Here is a 20,343-nt window from a genome sequence, read left to right on the forward strand (position 1 = left end):
AGCACACTAGTGATATATGCTATTACCCATTCTACATTTGCAAGTCTTAAAATAATTGTTATACTCATGATCTAGCATCTCTCACACCAGAGGGAAAAAATATTTTCCTTACCTTTACCCTCACTCTTTATCTATTTTTATAAGTTTAAACAAGGAGGTTGAAAATTATTTCACGCTGATTCTGTAGTAGAAGCAGCAATCTAGACTCTGGTATAGTTTTGTAAAGTTAGAGGAAAAAGAAAGATAGGAAAGAAATACGTAAAAAGCTAAGTAACGTTTTGTCTTCTGGGTTCTGGTCCAAAGACAGGGCTTAAGAAGTTCTCCCAAAAGAAGTTAAAGCAGTCATGAAGGGTGCTGTGTTATTAAAACACACTCGTACAGGTTGTCCAGAGTTCCCAGTTCCCCTCTCCCATGCCATCTACACTAGTGCTTGCAGAAAAATGGCCACATAGAGCCCTTTATGTTTGTTCTAGTCTGTCTTGTATGATTAGGGGCCCTATACCACAGCTGTCATGTGAAGAAGCTAGAACCAGTCCCTCTGATTCCAGTTAAAATAGCTGCCTTTTTAGGTATGTGCTTAGAATGTGTGTTACAGAAACGTATTTGTTTTTTCAGAGGTCATTTTGAAAAGTATTCTAAGTGTCCTGGAGTAGTTAAAACATCCCCCTCTACTCACAAGGGTCTGTCCCCAGACCCAATTCATTTTCCCTTTTGGTCATCTGGTGGCTTCATTCTTGTGACTACCAAAATTCTTTTAATAGACCTTGGATCTCTACTTGAATGAGCAATTTTTTATGCAAGCATAATTCAGCTTTTCAGACTATCTGAAGGCAAATTTATCTGTGCTACATTGCAGAATTCGGAGTAGGTTTTGTTTTACATTTCTTTGCTTTTTAAAAAAATACAATAGTTCAGGTCAGGAAGAATTCCTCTGGTCAACCTGGTGTACCCCAGAATAATTCAGTTGCTATGCTTATGAGCTTCAGCCTATGTAAAGACATAAAACATATAGTAAGAAGATAAGCATCAACATAAGGTATCTATCTCTGTTATGTGGTTTACAAGAGCATCACCATTGCGATGGCATAATCATGATGGAATTGCAGGACACCGCAGAAAGTATTTGGATAGCAGATAGTAAGACAACATATAATCCAAAACTTCTTTGTCGTAGTCAATATAGATAAGGAAATGGAAAACTGATACTAGAGGGGAGGCCTCTTCCAGCTTGTTCTGTTTCTTTTTAGTGTCTAACATTCAGAGTCATCACCGAAAGTAATTCAATGGCTTTGCTTTCATCAAAGCATTGCAGTTCCTCCACAAAGTTGATGTAGACGATCCATCAAGGGAAGGTGGATCCACAGAGCTCCTTAAAGCGCACTGAAACCAGATCCATTTGTGGCAGCTGCCCTTCTCAAAGCCATCCCACAAAAAAGGCGCGATCTTGCTAGGACTGACCTATCCAGTTTCCTCCAGTACTCTTAGCTTTTAGCTTTATAGTTGCAAGCAGCTTTGAAAAAAATTGCATTTCTGACCTACAGAGAGGAGGCTTTATATTGCTGTGCCATGTGGTTTGTTTTTTTTTTTTTTTTTTAATGCCAAGCATTTGGAAGCTCTCCAGTATTTCCAATATTTGCACTCTCTGCATCCCTCTCTACTGCTGCTATTTGGAGCTGCTGCATTTCAATTCATTAAATTATGACCCCTTTTCTCAGAGAGTAACTGACTACATTTCAGCAATTAGGTGCACTTTGGACATGCGAGACCAAGTCTCCAGTGTTATGAATGACTTTTTAATTATGGGAAAAAATGCAACAATTTCAAAAGGAAAGGTCTCCCTTTCCTCAGCTTTGCTTCCACTGTAGTTCTGCATCCATATGCCGTAACAGACATGACCACAGTCTATTAGGAGGTAGCTTTTTAAAGTACCCCTCCAGAATGGGAGAGATCCAAATTCAAATGCCTGGATTTAATCATACAGAGGAAGGAGAAAAATCCAAAACTCTTCAAATCAGTTGACCACTCAAATTCAGAAGCTACCAGCTGTTTTGTATGGCTGAGTTTATTTCTGGTTTTAAGAAGGAAGTCAAGATTGGGAATTAGTTGAAAACTTTCAAGTTTGTCTTGGTGAAGAGGCAGATTCTGTATTCTCTGTGACTTTACTGTGAGATGTAGTGAGGAATCTGCTTCAGTGTGCTTGGTGAGCTGATAATCTCCAGCCTTCATTTCCATTTTACATGGTAGACACCTCCTACAAACAAGGGACTAGACAAGAGCTGGATGGGCAATAAGCTGTTAGTGAGGTGAGAGGGAGCTCCCTGATTTCTGGTGGTAGTTTCTGGCATGCCCAAATGGAGGAGGGCAACTGTTCTTCACAACTGTGGTTAGCTATATTGTTGGGCACCCAGGAGGAAGCTGTGGCCAGTGCTTTTTTCATTAGTGTTTGTCAACACCCTTCTGATCTCAAATGCAACTTCCCCAAATGGAAGCAAAGACTTTCAGCAGAGAAATAAAGCACCAACTCAAAGGCAGAAACCACTCCAAAATATTCCCTTTGCTGTGCTTTGCACTAGGAGCATGTCAGAGCAATGATCTCAAGTCTGGTGAAATACTCATGTCCACGTGAGTGGCTGTGTGTGTTGGGTGTGGGACAAAGCCAGCTGTTACAGAGGTAGAAAGATGTTTAAAAAGACTCTAGAATAAAGACTTAATGGGCAATATCTGGCTTTTTTTGCATCCAGATGGTATTTTTATCCTTTAAGCTAAAAGTGGCTCAAGTGGGGCTGTTCCTTTTAGGTTGAACAGCTGAGTGTGGGAGCAGGGAGAAGTTTCCAGTCCACAGTGATCAGGTGGAGGTAAGGTGAGTGTAAGGAGCAGGAGCTTGGGACTGATGCTCACAGGGCAAAGAGGTTGCTGTAGACAGCAGGGTGTAAAACCCACAGCCAGGTCTCCGGTGATGGGAATGAGTGGTTCCTAGGCACCAGAGGGGATTGTAGTACCTGTGCAGTTTGCTGCAAAGCAGAGCCATTAATTTGTTTGAATCCATGCTTGGGAGCAATGACCTACTTGCAAGAATATAGCTAACAGGGGAAGACTTGGGTATAAACCTTTTTTATTTCTGTTCTGCTTTACCTACCCTCTTTTGAGTTTTCTCCATTTAGAACCAGCTAATTAGTTTATAATCTAATTAAATTTGGCTTTTTTTTTTTAGTTTGGTCATCTTCAGGGAGCTCGCTATAAGGAAAAGCTCTGGGAAGATGTAGTTCAAGGCTCTGACTGATGAGGAAACCCATCAGGCTTTCCGCTGCCTCACGCAGGGAAGACCCAACCTGCACGGCTTGCTGCCAGTTAACATTTGGGCAATGGTGCAGCCCCCTCCCTACCTCAATTAAGATAAGGGAAAGGAAGGAGCTGATGGAGGGCAGAAGCTCCAAGCCTGCTGAGCCAAGCCATGCTCTTGTTTCTACCTTGAGCATGAATGGTGGCCCCTGCAGTAAGGTGTGCAACTTAGTTTGGTTGTTCTCACGGGTGGAAGATTTTTGTGGCAAAACTGAAGAATCATAGTCTCGCCTTTTCCGATACGTGATTATTGCATGTAATGCCATTATAGAACTAACTATAACCTTCAGATTAATTGATAATTATAAAAGAATAACCAAACCATCTGCAATACAGCTGGGCATAGGAGCGCCTGGCTGACACCTTAGAAAATGAAAAGGGGATTTTGGAGAAACATTTCCTATTAATTCATGCTGCCAGTTGGTCCTGGAATTCCTGTGGATATTACTGGGAGTCAGTCATCTAATTATGAAGGGTCTTCAGTGACCCATTTGATTCTCTCACACAATGATGGTTAGAGTCACAAGTTTCAAGAGCATTATTTTTTAGTTCTGCCTCCCTGAAAACTTACTGCTGTCCACCCACTTCTTAGAAGGGACCATTTTATATTAAACAAAGACTTTCGTGCAGGTCTTATTGTTGGCCTTGCTGTTATCTATTTATTTCTAAAGTAAACTTAAGGTTAGAACTGACTGTAGGCATTAAAGTGGTGATTCCTTACAATAACTGATATCCATGCAAAAAATCTCATTTCCGTCTGCTTTTGAAAAATCTTGGCCTTCAGATTTTATTGTGAAGTCCTTACTAGGTCATACAATTAATAGATTGACCTATATTTATTTTATTTCTCTTGCTACAGGTTAATTTTGACCTCTGGAATTCAGCAGAGAAATAAAGCACAAAATAATGCTGCATCAGATAAAATAAACTATTGCAACGTAAGTTGAAAAGCCAAAACTGAAGGGCAAAGGTGGCAGGAAAGAAGGCAGAGTACATAACTTCTGATGATGATATTCATGGCATCTCACAGTAAGTGCATTCAAATCCATTTCCAGTAACTACAGTTGCTTCTTTTGGACTGGGGGGATTAGCAGTAACAGGAGGTAGGACTTTAAAGTGAAAACATATTAAAATAGTCTACTTACCAAAGAGCATGGCTCCTATGATCTTCTTTTCAAGGCTTCATCTTCATTGCTATGTACTGTGTTTGCATCAATACAGTAATTTGTATTTGCAGCTTGTAGAAATTTAACTTAGCAACTGCTACCACCTTATTTAGAGGACTGTATTTTTTTTGTTGTTTGTTTGTTTTTAAAAAAAGTAGGTGCAGATCTTTAGCATATTTCCTGTCTAGTCTCCAGAAATAATACTCTAGGTCTTAGGCTAATACCTTACTGAGAGGAATCACCTGCCTTTGCTTAGTCCACAAACAGGACTAGTTAGGTATGCGGACTAGTTTGCGTTGGAGCTCATTTGGGCACCACAGGATTTAGAGCTGTAGCCATTCAGAGAGCATTAGCATTTTGAAAGGTTTAACCAACAAAAGCACACTTGTGGCTTGGGGAATACAGATGCTGAGAAAATGTTTAAATTCATGTAATGATTTGGATCTTCAGGACCGCTTGATTCACCTGTGCAACCTTGTCTCCAGACAGTGCCACAGGCTTAACTCACCTGCCAAGAAGTGTGAGCATTCCTTCGAGTCTCTGTAAAATGCATCTGTGTGCAACTTTGATAGCTTTTACAAGGCGTAAAATTACTGTTCAGGGTAACTCCCTTCAGCTACTTTTAAGTCAAGTGAAGTAAGAGTAAATATTTCTCAGCAGGTTGGAATTCCAAATGCCACTTCTCTTTCTGTCTTTGGAGTCTCTTTATATTTTTGTATGCATATATTTCATGCAGGTTCAAGCTGAGACATTTAGAGGTCAAGGGAAAAGGAGTCTGGAAAAATCACAGAACATTCTTGATAAATATTCACCAATATGGTAAATTCCATGAAAGTGTGGGGTTTTTTTTAAGAAATATGAATACATGAAGTGCTAAATCCATATGTAGAACTTTTTGTGCGATGATAAAATGAGAAAAATTTACATTTACCTTGAGATTTTGTTGGTACTCTTAGTATATAAAACTTCAATTAAATATATCCATTACTATTATTCTATGTCGATGAATATGGGCTTTTCTGAGAAGGCAATTATATGCTGATGTGATGGGCATTGCACTAACGTGGAGTCTTATTGCTAACGTGATGAGGGGTGGGGAAACTGCATATGGTGAAATCAGCCTTGTAGAGGGTCACGTCTCTGCATTAGAGCTCCTGTGGCATTGCTCAGCAGCAAGGGCTGGCTCCCGAAAGCATGCCAACAGGTGGCAGAAAGGCCTCCCACTGTGCTGTGCTGCTCCAAACTTTCAAAAGGGAATCCCACAGAGCACTGTCAATTAATTCTTGCCCTGACCAGGAGTGGATGCAGCCTTGATCTAAATGGTGCATAGGTTTTGCCATGTTGCATGGGACTCTGTGCTATGCTGACTAGTGCTAGAGCCTCAGTACCTCTGTGATGAGTACACATCTCAAGTACTTGGATATGGCTATATACATCTGCTTTGGCAAAAACTTGGGTTTAAGCCTCCTCTACCTTCGGGGGCCAAGCTGTTCAATGTGTAAAAATTTATACCTCCTTTTCTTGCTCCTTCTTTCTCATGTTAATAGGTTCCACATTTCTGGTTAGTTGTGGTTTTTCCACTTTCGTGGAACAGATTTTAATAGTGGCTACTCCCGTTTATCTCAGTTGTGCACGTGTGCTGGTGTGCTGGGGAGTGCTGCTCTGGTCTAGGTCTGATCTGCTCCTGCAATGAGTAAGCAAGACTTGCTCCTTCTCTGGCCCAGTGGTGTTGGTTCACAGCCGTGAAAGACTATGATTAGCTCAAAGTATGATTCTTACTTTTTCAGTCCAAATCTACCTTCCAATAAGGCAGATAGATAGGACATTCTGCTCTGAGTCCATTAGTCAGTCCCAAGGGGGACTGAATCCTTTTTCCAAGGGGCAGGATCAAAGGGTTGAGCCTGGGCTCTCCAGACTCTAAACAGGCTCTTTTGCTGTGGCTGTGAGCATAGTGCAGGTAAGATAGCTCTCAGGACAACTTCAGACAGTTTAGGTTTCTTGCATGTCCCCAGCAAATGCCTTCTCATTTGGAATCAACATGATCAAGGTCATGAAAGATGAATTTGTTGTTCTTTGTTCAGAAGGTGTACTGGTTTTGCCTCTTTACCTCTGTCTTAAAAGGAATCTTCATTATCTCATTATGCATGCTCTATTCTGGTTCACATTTCAGATTCTGCTTACTTTCTTACAGTTCCTTAGGTTTTGTTTTCATTTTTTCTGAAGTCATGTTATCACCTTGTGTTAACTGATTAACACAGAAAAGGGCTGGATGAATAATTCATTATGTATGATTTAATCAAAGAATTTACCTTTCCTTTTGTTTCATAAAATGTCTGCAAATATATCAAAGCTTTCTTTCAGCTATTTGTTTTTGCAAAGTTATTTTGCCAAATAATTGCAATAACTATTCCTTTGTGCTGGAAGTGAAGCATTCTTTGCGCAACACTTTGACGTGGGTATCTAACACCGTTACAATGCCAGCAGAGACAAAGGGGAAAGTTGTTATGGGTTGGTTTGGTTGGGTTTTTTGAGTTCCACTCCCATAATTTTTGCCTACATGTCACTTGAAGAAGCAGAAGAGAATAGGTCTGCTTTGGAAGTAGGTAGGGAGCCAGCTTGCTTCCTCTCTAATTCTGTGTCTGAAGATTTAGGCAGATGACCCTGTATTAATTACACTTCAATTGCTTCTTTAGAGCTAAAAGGAGTAGAAATTTGATGTTGTACACATATCTTCAATATCTACCTTCCTAAATTTTGATGCTCATCCGTCTGAGAGTCAGGTTATTAGGCATGCACCTAATAATGTGTATGGAGCAGCACAGACAGCTTCTCCCCAAGGAGATAGTCCTGTTAGCTATTTTGTCCTGTCATGGATCTCTTGCATTTTGTCTAACAAAATTAGAGAAGGAAATGGCATTTGTTATTTGCAATGTTTCAATCCCTCTTTGAAACCCACAGACAAGTACTGCAGCTGGTATAAGATTTAAAATGGCAGAAGCATATTTGGTGGAGGAAAGATTTACTAGCTGTGCAGAAAAGGCGTGGAATCTGGGGGCAGTGGATGGGCTCCGAGCACTTCTTTCTCTGTAAATGGCTAAACTGATAAGAAAGTATTGGTATCTGGCAGTGCCTGTTAGCTGGAGACCAAAGCATCTTTACCAACAATTTCCCACTGCAGATTTTGGGTCTTATGGGCACTCTTTTTTTTTTTTTAAATCAAAATAAATATATTAAAAATTATTCATTTTGCCTTTTTGTGTTGCACACGTGTGTGTGTGTGTATGCGTGTGTGTGTGTTTTTTATTTTATTTTCATAACCATTCCTAAGGAGACAGAGGGAAGATTTGCCCTCTTAAAATAATGGCAAAGATAGCAAATCAGATGGTAGTGGGGGGAGGAACAGCCTTGAGGAGACTGTTTATGAAGGCTTTCATTCCATCATGTACCTTGGACATAGCTCAAGTGAGGGAGAATCTGCTATGCCAAATCTAAACTTGGCCCTGGTAGAGGCAGATAAGGACCTGTGCCTAGTGCAAGCCATGGGAAGAATCATATTTGGAGACAGGCACAGCTGATTGAATCAAAGATAGTGATAACCTGTGGATCAGACTGTGCATCTTTTTGACAAGCATCAGCTGTTCGTTCCTAGCCTCTGGGTGACTCCTTTATACCAGATGCAGTATTTCAAAAAACAATTGCTAGTGATGCGGATTGCGGGGCGGGGGGGGGAATGTGAATTGGAAGCAACCCAAGTTCCGACTATGCATGGGTGTCCCATGGGTCAGATGAGAGAGGCTGTTTCCCAGGAATCACAGGCCAGATGACATTTGCAGAAAATGTGGAGGCAAAGGCTGTTAGAAATGGAATTGCCTGAATAGGCGAGGCCACATAAGAGGAATTAAAATTTGCTAATGCAGTAAGGTCACCATTAGCAACAATTAGTATCCCCAGTGTGGGCAGCTACCCCTAAACCGATGCTATTATGTGTCTGGAGACATCAACAGATAAAAGGTTACAGTGGACAAAGGATCAGAATTTGGTGATCCCTGGAAAATGACAGGTGTGGAGGACAAGTACATTTTTGACTGCAGGAGTTAAATAGGTGGCCGCTGCACGTCAGCTACTGCATGCAGGAGGAGAAATCCAGCTGTTTATCCGATCAAGGCTGCTGCATAGCTACATGCTGTTTCAAGCTGGATGAAGCAAAAGTAAAAGCAAATGGTATTACTTACTGAGGTGCAGTCAATGGAAAAATTGGATGTCTAGAAAAGAGTTTCAAAGCCTCTCACAAGAGAAAGAAGATGTCAAAAGCTTTGGACAGGACTTGCCAGAAGCTTCTACTGATGGCAGCTAACAGAAATATGCAAGTAGTTGCTTTTACATTTTTCCAGGAACAAGGTCTTTGTAAGACTGTGCTCAAATAAGGGAGTGCTCAGACAGACAGCTTTCATGTCCTGTTCCTCAGGAACAGCAGGTACCAAGGACAGCCCAGGTGTCTACCCTGATTCTCAGGTGGGTTTTACAACCTCAGATATGCTCTGTTCTTCTGCATCCATACTGCAGGCAACATCTGTTTAGCGAGTTCAGAGAAAGCCTGAGTTTATTCCTGTGTTCCACAAAACATATTTGCCGAAGTCCAGCAAGATTTGTTCTTTCTCCCACTCTCTCCCTCCTGCTCAAATTGATATTCATCTACCTGTGACTTTCCCTCCAAGATGACTTCTGAGAAGTGTCAATTCCACATAAGTTAGTCCAGGGGCAGTGGCAGCCAGTTATAAAGATGTGTGACAGAGCTGAGCACTAGATCTGAGACCCAAGGACTCCTTTCTAGAAGGGTGAGTGAAAAACTATGACATGAAAAGCAGGGAAAAGGTGGGGAACGATGTGTCATGCAAGAAGAAGAGAAAGCATAGCAATGATATGGAGAAAAAGATTTAGAATATTTGTTCCTTTTTTGTGGGACATCATAACTAGTTGCTTAAAAGGAAGACTTCCTCAAATCATCGTGTTTCAAGAAGTGAGGAGAGCAAACACTGGGAATAGCTGAGAAGGGGTCCCAGAGGTCTGCATGCAAAGAATTGAACACCTCCAGCAGGTTTATACAGCTCGTAGTGTGAGCTCAGCTGTAGAGAAGGAATTGCTGATATGTCCTCAGGGCACAAGTCTTCCATGAATTTACCGGTGCTAAAGCACATTAATACCCTCCTACTAATCTAGAGCCAACTTTGAATGGTGCCCTATGTACACATTGACTCACGCAGTCAGAGCACCAGAGAAACCTGTGGTGGACTGTGGTTACCTGGGTTTGGAGGGGCCACAGTAGTATCTGATCTTCTCATTGTTGCTGTTTCACACTGGAAATTTGTACTGTCTTTTTCTTTTTTGGAAGGAGAGGGGGGGAAGAAGAAAATTAAGGCCCATGTGTGCCAGAACAGAACTGGTAAAACAATTCAAATCAACTGGTGTTTTTTTCTCTGAAAAAAGTGGGTTTTATGCTTTAATCTGCCCAAAAGTGTGCATGGTCAGATTTTGCTTTTGGCATTGTGCTCTTTGTAATAAACCCTTATGGAGAGCTTGGTGTGAATCAACCTCAACCGCAACCACAAGCTCTATCGATCACAACCAAGCACAACTCCTACAGTAATGGCATAGGCATAAGACTTCTGTTGCCAGACCCGCTCAGGAGTCACAAATCCTTTCCCTTAGTATTTAGTTTGGAAGGACAATAAGCAAGTTGCAAGATGACAAAGATTCAAAATTATACAGGAAGATTAACAGATTACTTTCTTTTCTCCCTAATATTCTGAGCAAATCTACTACATCTTTTTAAATATATTAAAAAGGAGAAGAGGAAAGGCTAGTTTTAACATAACATAGCCAACTGATGGGAGTCATTGATGTGGGATAACTATCAGCCCTGAATTTTAATGGATTTTGAAAAAGAGAACTGGGCATATTTAAAGGGATGGGAAGATTAAAAGATTTAAAACAGAACCACGGAGAGTTGCACTCAGCATTGTGAAGATGAAATCTAAGCACAAATTGACAGAAACAGGCAGATGTTTCTTTTTTGGGTGAATCTTTCTGTAATTGTCCACAAGGGTTTCCTTGCCCTTTCCTCTGAAGCTTTAAAGTATGACTGCTGTCAAAGACAGCAGAAGTAGTACTGCTGTAAGCTCTGTTATGAAGCTAAAAACCCAGCAGAATGGCTTAATACTTGAAAATAGCAGCTTGTAATGCAAGCATCAGAAAAGAAAAGTTCCCAGCCATGAAGGGTAAGTAGTGGTAGATGTTTAAAGAGTAAAGTAAACCGGTTTTATCCAAAGGGTCTACTTAAGGCTTCCATTAGAAGGATTAGGTCTTTTCTTCTCCATCAGAGCTTATTCTCAGTTTGTACGTCAGTCTGCCAGCAACATAAGACTAAAATTGTCAGTCTGAGTCAACTGAATCCACTTTGGCATGGGGGACGAGGGCTTGCTGTTTGGAGGAATAGTTTTCAAACTCTGACACCTTGACCCAGAATACTCCAAGGTAATAGAAGTGCACTACTCTTAAAGAGGAGGGATTAGTAAGGACCAGGTAAAGACACTTCCCAGAGTGTCAAGTGTTTCGTGTCAGAACTATGACAAGGCAAATGAATAAAGTTATAAACTTTCATCATTTGAGGGTAAGTGTGTGAATACACGTATATGTATATATACACGAGTGAACCGAACTGTCGATGAGTTCTGAAGATGCCAGGGCATATAACTCCGTGAAGTGCCACATTCAAAGCCAAATAATACAGATTCTTTTGTTTCATTTTGTTTTCTTAGCATAGGAATAGCTGGTTTGAAACCCGCAAGCAGTTTTATGTCCTTAAGAGTATTAAGCGAGAAGTTTCGATATGAAATCATTATCTTCCCTCTTCTAAATCCAAATACTAATTGCAACCTTGCTGTGAGCCTACAATATTAAGGCTATCATAGCCATGGCAACCGAAAGCAACATTAAATGAAATGCATATCCGCTGCACAAGATTGGGTTTTTTGTTGTTGTTTGGGCAGTAGGCATGCATTTCTTTTCAGCAGCCATGATATACAGGTCAAAAGAACTTCCAGTTCTTCAAACCTCTGAGCTATTTTGCCACATATGCTCTGCTATCACTTAATATTTTATGTATCTGTATAATTAATTTCAACACAGGATGGTTTGTTAATCCACAGACACAAATAAAAACACAAATTAAAATTTCAGCATGGATTTTACAATGGCCCATTTACATTTCAGGATTAAACCCATAATAAAAACTTTTGTGTAGTTATAATTGGGCTGATTTTTCTTAAAACCAAGAGATAAACATCTGTGTAAATAGCTTCAAAAAGATACTGTGTTTAAGAAAAGAGCACTTCAAATGAGCTGCTTAAAGTCACTTTCTATGCTTTGCATGATAATTGTAATGCAAAATAATAAACAGCACAGGGCACCAAGCACAGCACTTCAAGGATGATATTGTGCCATTTATATAAAGATAATTAGGCATTTAAAAACAACCAATATCACTTTTAAACCTTCCAATTAAAATAAAAAAAAAAAAAAGAAGGGGGGGCTGTAAGGTAAGATTATTGAAATAAGTTTCCATTTGCTTGATTTTCCTGAGGGTATGTGTTCATAATGATCTGTCTGACTCCAAAGCATCTGAGTACACACTGAAATTAATTGCTGGGGACATTGCAGTGCACTATAGTTCTGTAGGCCATGGGTGATATTACTTCAGACATGGATATACTTTACCTCTTTATGGGTATATATGAACATTAGTTTTACCTGGAAAAGATGCTGCTTTGCCTAGATTGTCACGTAGCATAGAGGAAAACTTGTATTAGCTAAAGAACTTATTGCTTGGATTGCTTATTACAGTTTTCAGAGAGAAAGTGTGAGGGAGAAAGCTGTATCAACACCAGTGTCTTTATGCAGGTATAATTGTATCCCTGCTAACGAGATCTCTCTACCAGAAAAAGCTCTAAAACATTGCACCTTAATTCAACACTACTCTGTCAGCAAAAATTTCTATTCTATAATGTAATATTTATGTATGTGTATAAATGGTTAAGAAAGGGCTAATATAGTCAGACATCATTAGCATGGGCAGAGACTAGTGGGAGGCGTTAGAGATTAGCTGCTTATGCCCATGATTTACAGCAATTGTCCTGCTGGAACCAGTAATTATCTAGCAGATGATTATTAAAACACCCTTTAGCAAATTATTTATAAGGATACTTTTCATGTAAATTACACCAAAAGTTGTTCAGAGCAGAGCTTTACATTGATAAATAAATATTTTAATACAGACAATTGAATTGAATTGCATTTTCACCAAGTCTTGAAGTGTTGCTTTTAATGGTAGAAATGTGTTCAGGTAGTTCATGTATGTAACAAGAAAAGTAACGCGAGTCCGTTTCCTCTGAAGGAATCTCTCATGTCCCGCTGCTCTGCGGCTGTAGTTGCAGAGGGCAGCAGCGGAGGAAGTGCCAGCTGGTTGTGGCCGCTCAGCTCTGCGCCCTGCGCACAGTGCCGCGCGCTGGACCCAGCGTCCTCCAGGTGCAAGTAGGTCTTGTCTGAGGGACTTCTGCAGAGCACCTGAAATCGTAACCCTTTCCCCAGAGTGGGATAAATCATGAACTGCTCTAGATTCTGTCCCACAGGCAACTGGTGTGGTTGTTGGGTGTAAACCATGATGTCACTTCAGGCCTCCATTTCCCACTTGCAGAGAGAAGAAATAGTCCTCTGTGCCTCAGTGGATCTTGTGGGGATGAAGGCGCTGAAGATGCTCCTGCACTGACATGGCATGAATTCCAGTGGCAATCTTTGAAAAGACTATTTGCTGCTGGTGGGATAATCTAAACCAGAAATCTTTGCAGTGCTCAATGCACCCTTAGCCATTAGCAAAGAGCTTAGATGGAACGGAAATAGTATCTCTGAGCTTTGCAGGGGGTCTTGATTCTATGATTCTTTGCATAGGGGGGAATATTAATCTTTTCAGCTCTGCATGGTTGTGTGGCCATTTTTTTTGCGCAAAAATTAAAAAAAAAGATTCTTGTGATGAGTCTGAACTGTGATGTATGCTTAGCTGAACAAAAGCTTGTAAACTTGACAGTAGTATTAGTTGATCTAAAAAGACATATTATCTCATCCTGCAAACCGTATCTGCTTGGGTGCTTGGACTATCATGGCTGCAACTACACCATAGTTAATACTTGGAGATCAGCTTGTTTAGGGAGAAGGTGTAGCATTTTAATTAACTCTCAAGGGCTCAGTGTTGTGCTCAACTAAGTTACTACAGGTATTTTGTTTACTCTGGGCATGCTCAGAACCTTAACATGAGTTTTCTGTAGCTACTCATTGCTCTTTTCATGCTGGCTCAGTCATGTTTTCCTGTGGTAATAGTGTGACACCTGACTTTGTGTCATTGTTGTAGGAGGAAGAGTAAAGGTAACCCTCATAAATTCAAATATGTTTAAACCATTTTGACACAACTTGTAAAAATTAAAAAGCTGATTGCACTTTTAATAGCAATCTTGTCAGTAATATTCAAAGTGATAAGTCTCTAGTATTCTAAAGACACAGATTACCCTAAGTGACTGAAAGAGACTTCAAAGAATCTATAATTAAAATCAGTAATATGTACCGTACGTTTTAAAATCCTGAACTCTATTTGAGAGATTATTTTCTTTATATAGTACCTAAGAACATATTCAGATATATTGATACCACTCCTGTCTTATTTAATGACCATTCCTGCTGAAGACTAGCCTCTGCGTCTGTAGGCTGAGTCCTGCATGTGGGACGATATGCCATTGTACTGTCCCAGGAGGCACGCTGACAAAGAAACGTGTCTCAGTCACAATACTGTCCCATTCTCCTCTCTCAATCCAGAGAAAACATAAAAAAGGTGCAGTTTACTCCCCCCTGCCTGTCTATGGTTCCCCTGGCAAGCATGGTATGAGCAAATTCCTCTTAGTCTCCATTCATGTGCAGAGGCACAAAAGGAGAGAACAATATCTGCATTTTCCACCGTAACCCATACAATATCTGGGTAGGCAGCGTAGCTAGACAGGGATCTGGGGAATTGTTCTCCTGCTTGGGACTGAATGACAAACCGTTCTTGCAAGAGCAGAGTCTGCTGGTGTCATTATACTGAACTATCACTGACACACCTGGAGCCGCATGTGGATGAGAGGCACTTTATAACCAAAATTTGTGCCCTTCAGAAGGATTTATGAACCGTTTGTACAACAGCGTAAATTTAACAGTGCTGCTAAGAAGCTTTTAGTGATTTCACTGTGAGTTATATATGCAGAAGAAATGAGGATTAAGCTCTCCTTAAAGGTTTTGAGGTTTAGAAAATGGAAAAAGACAAGGGGGTGGCCTTTTTCAACCATCTGGGACCCCCTTCTTTCTTCCCATCCTCCACAAGCTCTCTAAGGTACACACTACTGTAGTAAGATCCTTAGGTGTGTCACAGCAAACTTCACCTGGAGAACTGGCTTCAATACTTCTAACTTACCTAAATGTTCTTTAACTCTTTCTTCCCTAGTCTGATCTTTACCCTTATTCTATTATTAATGTTAATTTTGTGAGCACATCTTGTCATAACTAACATTTTGTGTGAAGATGGGAGCAAGAAAAGACATGAGAATGTGTCAGCCTTTCATCATCCACTGTTTGTTTTTCTCCCTCATTAAATAATGGAATTATTCTTTTCTTTGCCTTCTCCTTATATTGTTGCACATAGTAATAGTAGTGAGAAATATATGACTTTCTTCTTTCTTTGGAAGTTGACTTGTTAAAAGTTGAATGATAGTGTTCATTGTGGAGACAGGTTTTTTATTTTAACTTTTTGAAAATATTTTTTATTTGAATAAAACTAATTTTCAGGCCTCATCATCATCTGTTCTCAGTGAGCTTTTAGAAGTCCCCGTTAGTATGGCTTTGAATATGAAAGGTCTGAAAGCTAAATGGGTTATCTCTTAAACTCTTTTCACTGGGTTGTTTGAAATACAGATTAGACTAGAGACAAAATAGTTTTGTTGGCCTGCTAGCCATTTATTTAGAGAATTAATTCTTCCTTTCTCCTGAGTATTAAAGTCCAGAGCTGGAACCAGCAGGTCTGTTAGAAATACGGAGTAAAGGAGTAAAGCAGAATCCTCTCATCTTTTCTTTCATTGTGAGCAATGGGAAGATAATTCCTTACTGCTAGAATCGTTAGCTGGAGGTAGAAGGGAAGACTATGTAAAGAGAGTGGTAAGAAAGAAGACTTGGATTTAAATATTCATGTTTTGGGGGCTATTCAATGATATTAGGAATAAATTACCAGCTAAGGACACACTTGATTGATTCTGTCTGAATTTGTTTTATAATATTTTCACATAATTTCATTTATTCTTTCCTTTAACATCCATTAGAGGAAAAGAGAAAAAATATACAGCATATGAAAAGAACATGGGGAATTTTTTAATATAATGTTAATAATGGTTGATATTTAATTGAGATCGTATCTTTAATCTTTTCTTCTTTTCCCCTGCCAGTGTTTCATCTCTATTCTTATTATCTTGTTTTCAGTACAGAATTATCACCCACTGGTTTTCAATTACAGCGATGCCCATATTGATTCTCCCCTTGATTTTAACTTAAAGCTGAAAAATTACTCACTTAAGCCAATAAAAGTAGATTATGTGGTTAGTTTTGGGTTCCTTTTTTAAAATAATAAACGAATAAAGAAGAAGAATGATAAGCTTATAATAATTCTGAGTTACAACAAACTGGTATGGAAATGCATTTTAAATCATTAGAACTCAGAACAGTGTTATAAATTTATATTTATCTCTTCACGTTGAGGTAAGTGTTCCCTAAGGACACAAATCCTACGCCTAGAATTCTAAGTTGCATTTGTCTGCTGGTACTTGGCACTGAGACCACCTGGCAGATAATGGATTCTGTCTATGCTTCTCTTAGCTTCCAAAAACAGGGTGTCTGTATGCAAAGTGCCTATTGGGAATGGTCCATGGTCCATGCTAGCTCCCAGACCGAGGCCAGGAATTGTCTGGGGGAGTGCCAGCTGGCATGGGCCGAAATCACCGCTCTTTGGGTTTAATAGCAGAGATGATCACATTCCCGGGCTTGGGAAAGTTCCCAGGCACTGCTAAATTTACTAACATAGATGTAGCCAGAGAACATTGTCCCTTCTAGAAGAAGTTACATAGTTTCTCCAAACACTTCCGTGCATACCTATCTTAACACAGAGATAGTCCCAAGATGCAGTAATAACAAATTACAAACTGATAAACAAGTTTAGGTGCAAGGTTTGACTTACACAGAGGCAAATGCCAGGAGTTGTCATTGTATGGTTTTGGTGGCCTTGTGCAGTTAAGAATCAGTCTTTATCGATGCTGAGAAAGTACTATCCAAATGAATTCAGGAGCAGAAGCTGAACAGAAGCTGAGTGGTAAGCTAATGGATTTGATTCTGCACCCATTGATGTTAATGGAAAACCCTCTTACCAGCTTCTGTTAGAGCAGAATGAGAGCTAGCTATAGGGAAAAATCAATTAAAAGCCATCAATTTCATACACACAATCAAAAATATAGATAGCAAAGGGTCAAAGTTATCTAACTACAATAATGAAGATCTTTCAGAACCTTAATCTTAAATTTCACAGGTAAGTAATCTCGAATACTTTTGACAGAATGAGTGGTTTGTAAGGGAATCCAAACAGATGCACACATTAAAGTATTGGCAGTTATGTGTGTAGGTGGGATTTCTCCACAGAAGGAGGAAGGAAAGGTCTTATGTCTCAACTTTAGGAAGATGCTGAATATCTATAGAAGAAAATTGCCTTAACTAACTGCAGCCATAGTGATCTGGGTTTGATATTCCCAGCTGCATCCAACACCTCCTATGTAGATATAGTATAAAACCAATACTTATTAGCCTGACCAGGAAACACTGAGAAGCCAAATCGCGTATGCTTTTGCACTGTTGCTTTGATTGCTACACGTAATCTCTCCTTTTCCTTGAGTGTGTTCAGTATTCTTGCCCATGTTTTATTGTGAATCTAACTTTTAAACCCAAGACTACTAATCCACAATGATACTTACCAATATTTGAGTGAAGATTTTCAGACATGTTCTTGTAGTCCTGGAAACTCCAGCGGACCCCTCGCCCAAGAGGCCTTTTTTGAAGAGCAGAGCCATCACAAAACTTTTGGTGCCATCCAGCTGCTAGGCATCTGTCCTGCCTTACTCTCTGGTTGTCAGTCCTGCCTTACTCTCCTTGCTTCAGACAGACAGTCCCACTTTCTCAGGGGCCCAGGTGTATTTGCCCCATTTCAACATCCATTTCTCACACTTAAATCAAATATTTGCTTTAACAAAGGCAAAGTTTTTCCTAGACTTGGCAATGCACAGGGTTCTTTTTACATGTCTAATTTCTCCACTTTTTATGCATTGTAGCAGCGTTCCTCTCTTTGGAAATGTTCCAGAAAGCACCTGTACACACTTGCTCATTTGTGAAATGCCGGTATGGTAGATTGTAATTTGCCAGTCCATTTCTTCTCTGAGAGTAAATTAATTTAGTTGATAGCAGCAGAGTTTATAGTTTTATACAGGCTACATATACATGCTATGGTAATATTTTAGCATTAGGATGGGGTAAATGAGTCATAACTGATTACGGAGCAATTCCTGTCTAGGTGGCAACAGGGAACTAAGGCTTCTCTTTCCATTCTTTCTGGGACGCCTGCCCTGCAAGTAAGGTACCTTAAGCAGTTGCCTATCTCCCCTCCCTTTTCATTTGCACTTAGTGTCACACGGTCTTAGGGCTCAGACCTTTAAAGGGTTTGCAAAACTGCAGAAGACACACGTTTTCTGGGGTGGCTCACCATTACGTGACATTGTTTTACTGCCTTTTGTATTTGGGGCAGGCATGTTGATGAGGGCTTCAGACTTGCTGGGTATTCCTGCACATCATACGTATTCGAATTTTTATCCCTCATCTCCCAATTCTTTAAATGGAATTTATTTTTCTTTCTTTAGGGTTAGGCCAGTACGTCTGTGGCTCTTTCTGAACCTGCATAGAGGCTCTTCTACCACAGCCACTCCTCCCTCCTCCACCCCCATCATACTAAAACATTTATTTAGACTATAGTACCCTCTATACCATCAAAAACTTGTTGTCTTTTCCTGTGAAACACCTCAGGTGCCAAACACAACCCCAATGCAGCCTGCGGAAATGGAGTCTCCCAAAGGGGATGCTGAGTGTGCATAAAAGTGGACTCTGTTTTTCCAAGGCACCTGCCAGAACCTTGCTGGCATTTTCAGCATAGGAAAATATTTGGCACTGGACATCTGTTCAGAAACTTTTCCCCTTGTAGGTAGTAGAAAATGTTCCCTTTTTTAAACATATTTATATAATTATTTTTGGGCCTATACGTATGTGAAAGGCTTCATTTTTCTCCCCACTGTGATCTTCAGGTAATTTACCTCCTCAGTTCTTCCTATTTGCTCTATCATTCCTCACAGTGAACACATCCAGCTCTTCTTCTTAGTCTCTGTCTTTCCCAGCAACCTGAGCTGAGGATGGTTAATTACTTTTACTCTGTGTTCCAACAAGCCACCTTAGAAGTCTGATTCTAGCATCTATTTTTTAGTTTTAGGTTCCTCTGGTATGTGCACCTTGTTGAATGCTTAACGTGTTTGTTTTTAACACCTCCTCCCCCAGTAGTATTGCAAATCGTTTCTCTTTCAACTTATGCACTCATAAAATTCATGGGGATAAGATTGTACCTGCAAGCCCCAAGGTTTACCACTTTATACTTTTCTGTCAGTTGGCTTTTCCAGATCATGGTGTGCAATTGGCTTATGTTCCTGTATTCAGTGTAAAATTACCGAGCATCCCATTTGCTTGTAGGTTGAAATTTTAGCAAAGAGTAAGTTGATGTTTTAACTATTGCTTATATAAAGAATTCATGAGAGCCAGGGGCCCTGTGTTTGTCACCTTTGTGTCCTGCACATTTTGCTGGCTTTGGCAAAGCGACAGTCCAGTGCGGTTGCAAATGCTAGGCAGTGTCTTGATTTGTGGTGGTAGCTTCAAAGTATTTAGCTGTATGTCGTGTTGTCCTTCCCCACTCCTTGCCTTGCTTTCCTTTTTCTTTTAAATCCCAGCTAAGAGCTTTGCATGCCTTTCTACCCAGGTCTCTTTTCTTTCAGTTGTTTGAATTTTCCATAAAGTCTACTGAATAGATCATATAAGTGTTGTCTCCGAGACTATGTTGATGGTGGCTATATCTTCTTCTGTAAACCTTTCTATTAACCTTGTTCTGCATGCTGCAATGTCTAATTGTTCAGTTATGGTTTTCTTTACTTCAAGGGTTTCTAATTGTCTCTCTGAAGTGAGTTGGAGTTTTTATCTGTCTCACAGCTTAGACCTGGACACAATAGGCCTCCTTCTTCCCTTCTTGGCATCACTTCATTGCAGTTGGAAAAAACAAGCGAACTGTAAACCTACTCTTCAGCAGACTCATCTGTTAATTCTCCTATTTTATACCTTGTTCTAAGACATTTGTAGGTAGAAGTAGAATGCAATATTCAAATGCCTCTAATGCACTGTTTTTCAGAACTAGAAATTGTCAGATTTAGGGTAGTCTTGGAAGTTAATTATTTTCTCTTTCTTTTTTTTTGTGCTTGCTTTGTGAATGCAACAGATACTGTGCAGGGAGAAACTCTGATATAGCCCTTCATCACCCTTCATTTTTCTGGACAGTTTCAACAAATGAGAGTTGTTCATCTTGTTATTAAGCTAT

At 40.0% G+C, this 20,343-nt stretch overlaps 1 protein-coding gene across 11 annotated transcripts in view; it reads left to right on the forward strand.

Annotated features, from left to right (window-relative positions):
• The window catches only part of SOX5 (SRY-box transcription factor 5), a 721,637-nt gene that overhangs the window by 14,399 nt on the left and 686,895 nt on the right, over positions 1-20,343 (forward strand). For 9 of the 11 annotated variants that reach the window (XM_072874906.1, XM_072874851.1, XM_072874898.1 and 6 more), the window contains exon 2: positions 4,199-4,368. The exons of the other annotated variants lie outside the window; for them this stretch is intronic. The gene's annotated coding sequence lies outside the window, so the exon portion shown is untranslated. The remainder of the gene's footprint in view (positions 1-4,198; positions 4,369-20,343) is intronic. 11 annotated transcript variants of the gene reach the window in all.

This window comes from Ciconia boyciana, chromosome 1 (genome assembly GCF_034638445.1).
Source record: "Ciconia boyciana chromosome 1, ASM3463844v1, whole genome shotgun sequence".
NCBI lineage: Eukaryota > Metazoa > Chordata > Aves > Ciconiiformes > Ciconiidae > Ciconia > Ciconia boyciana.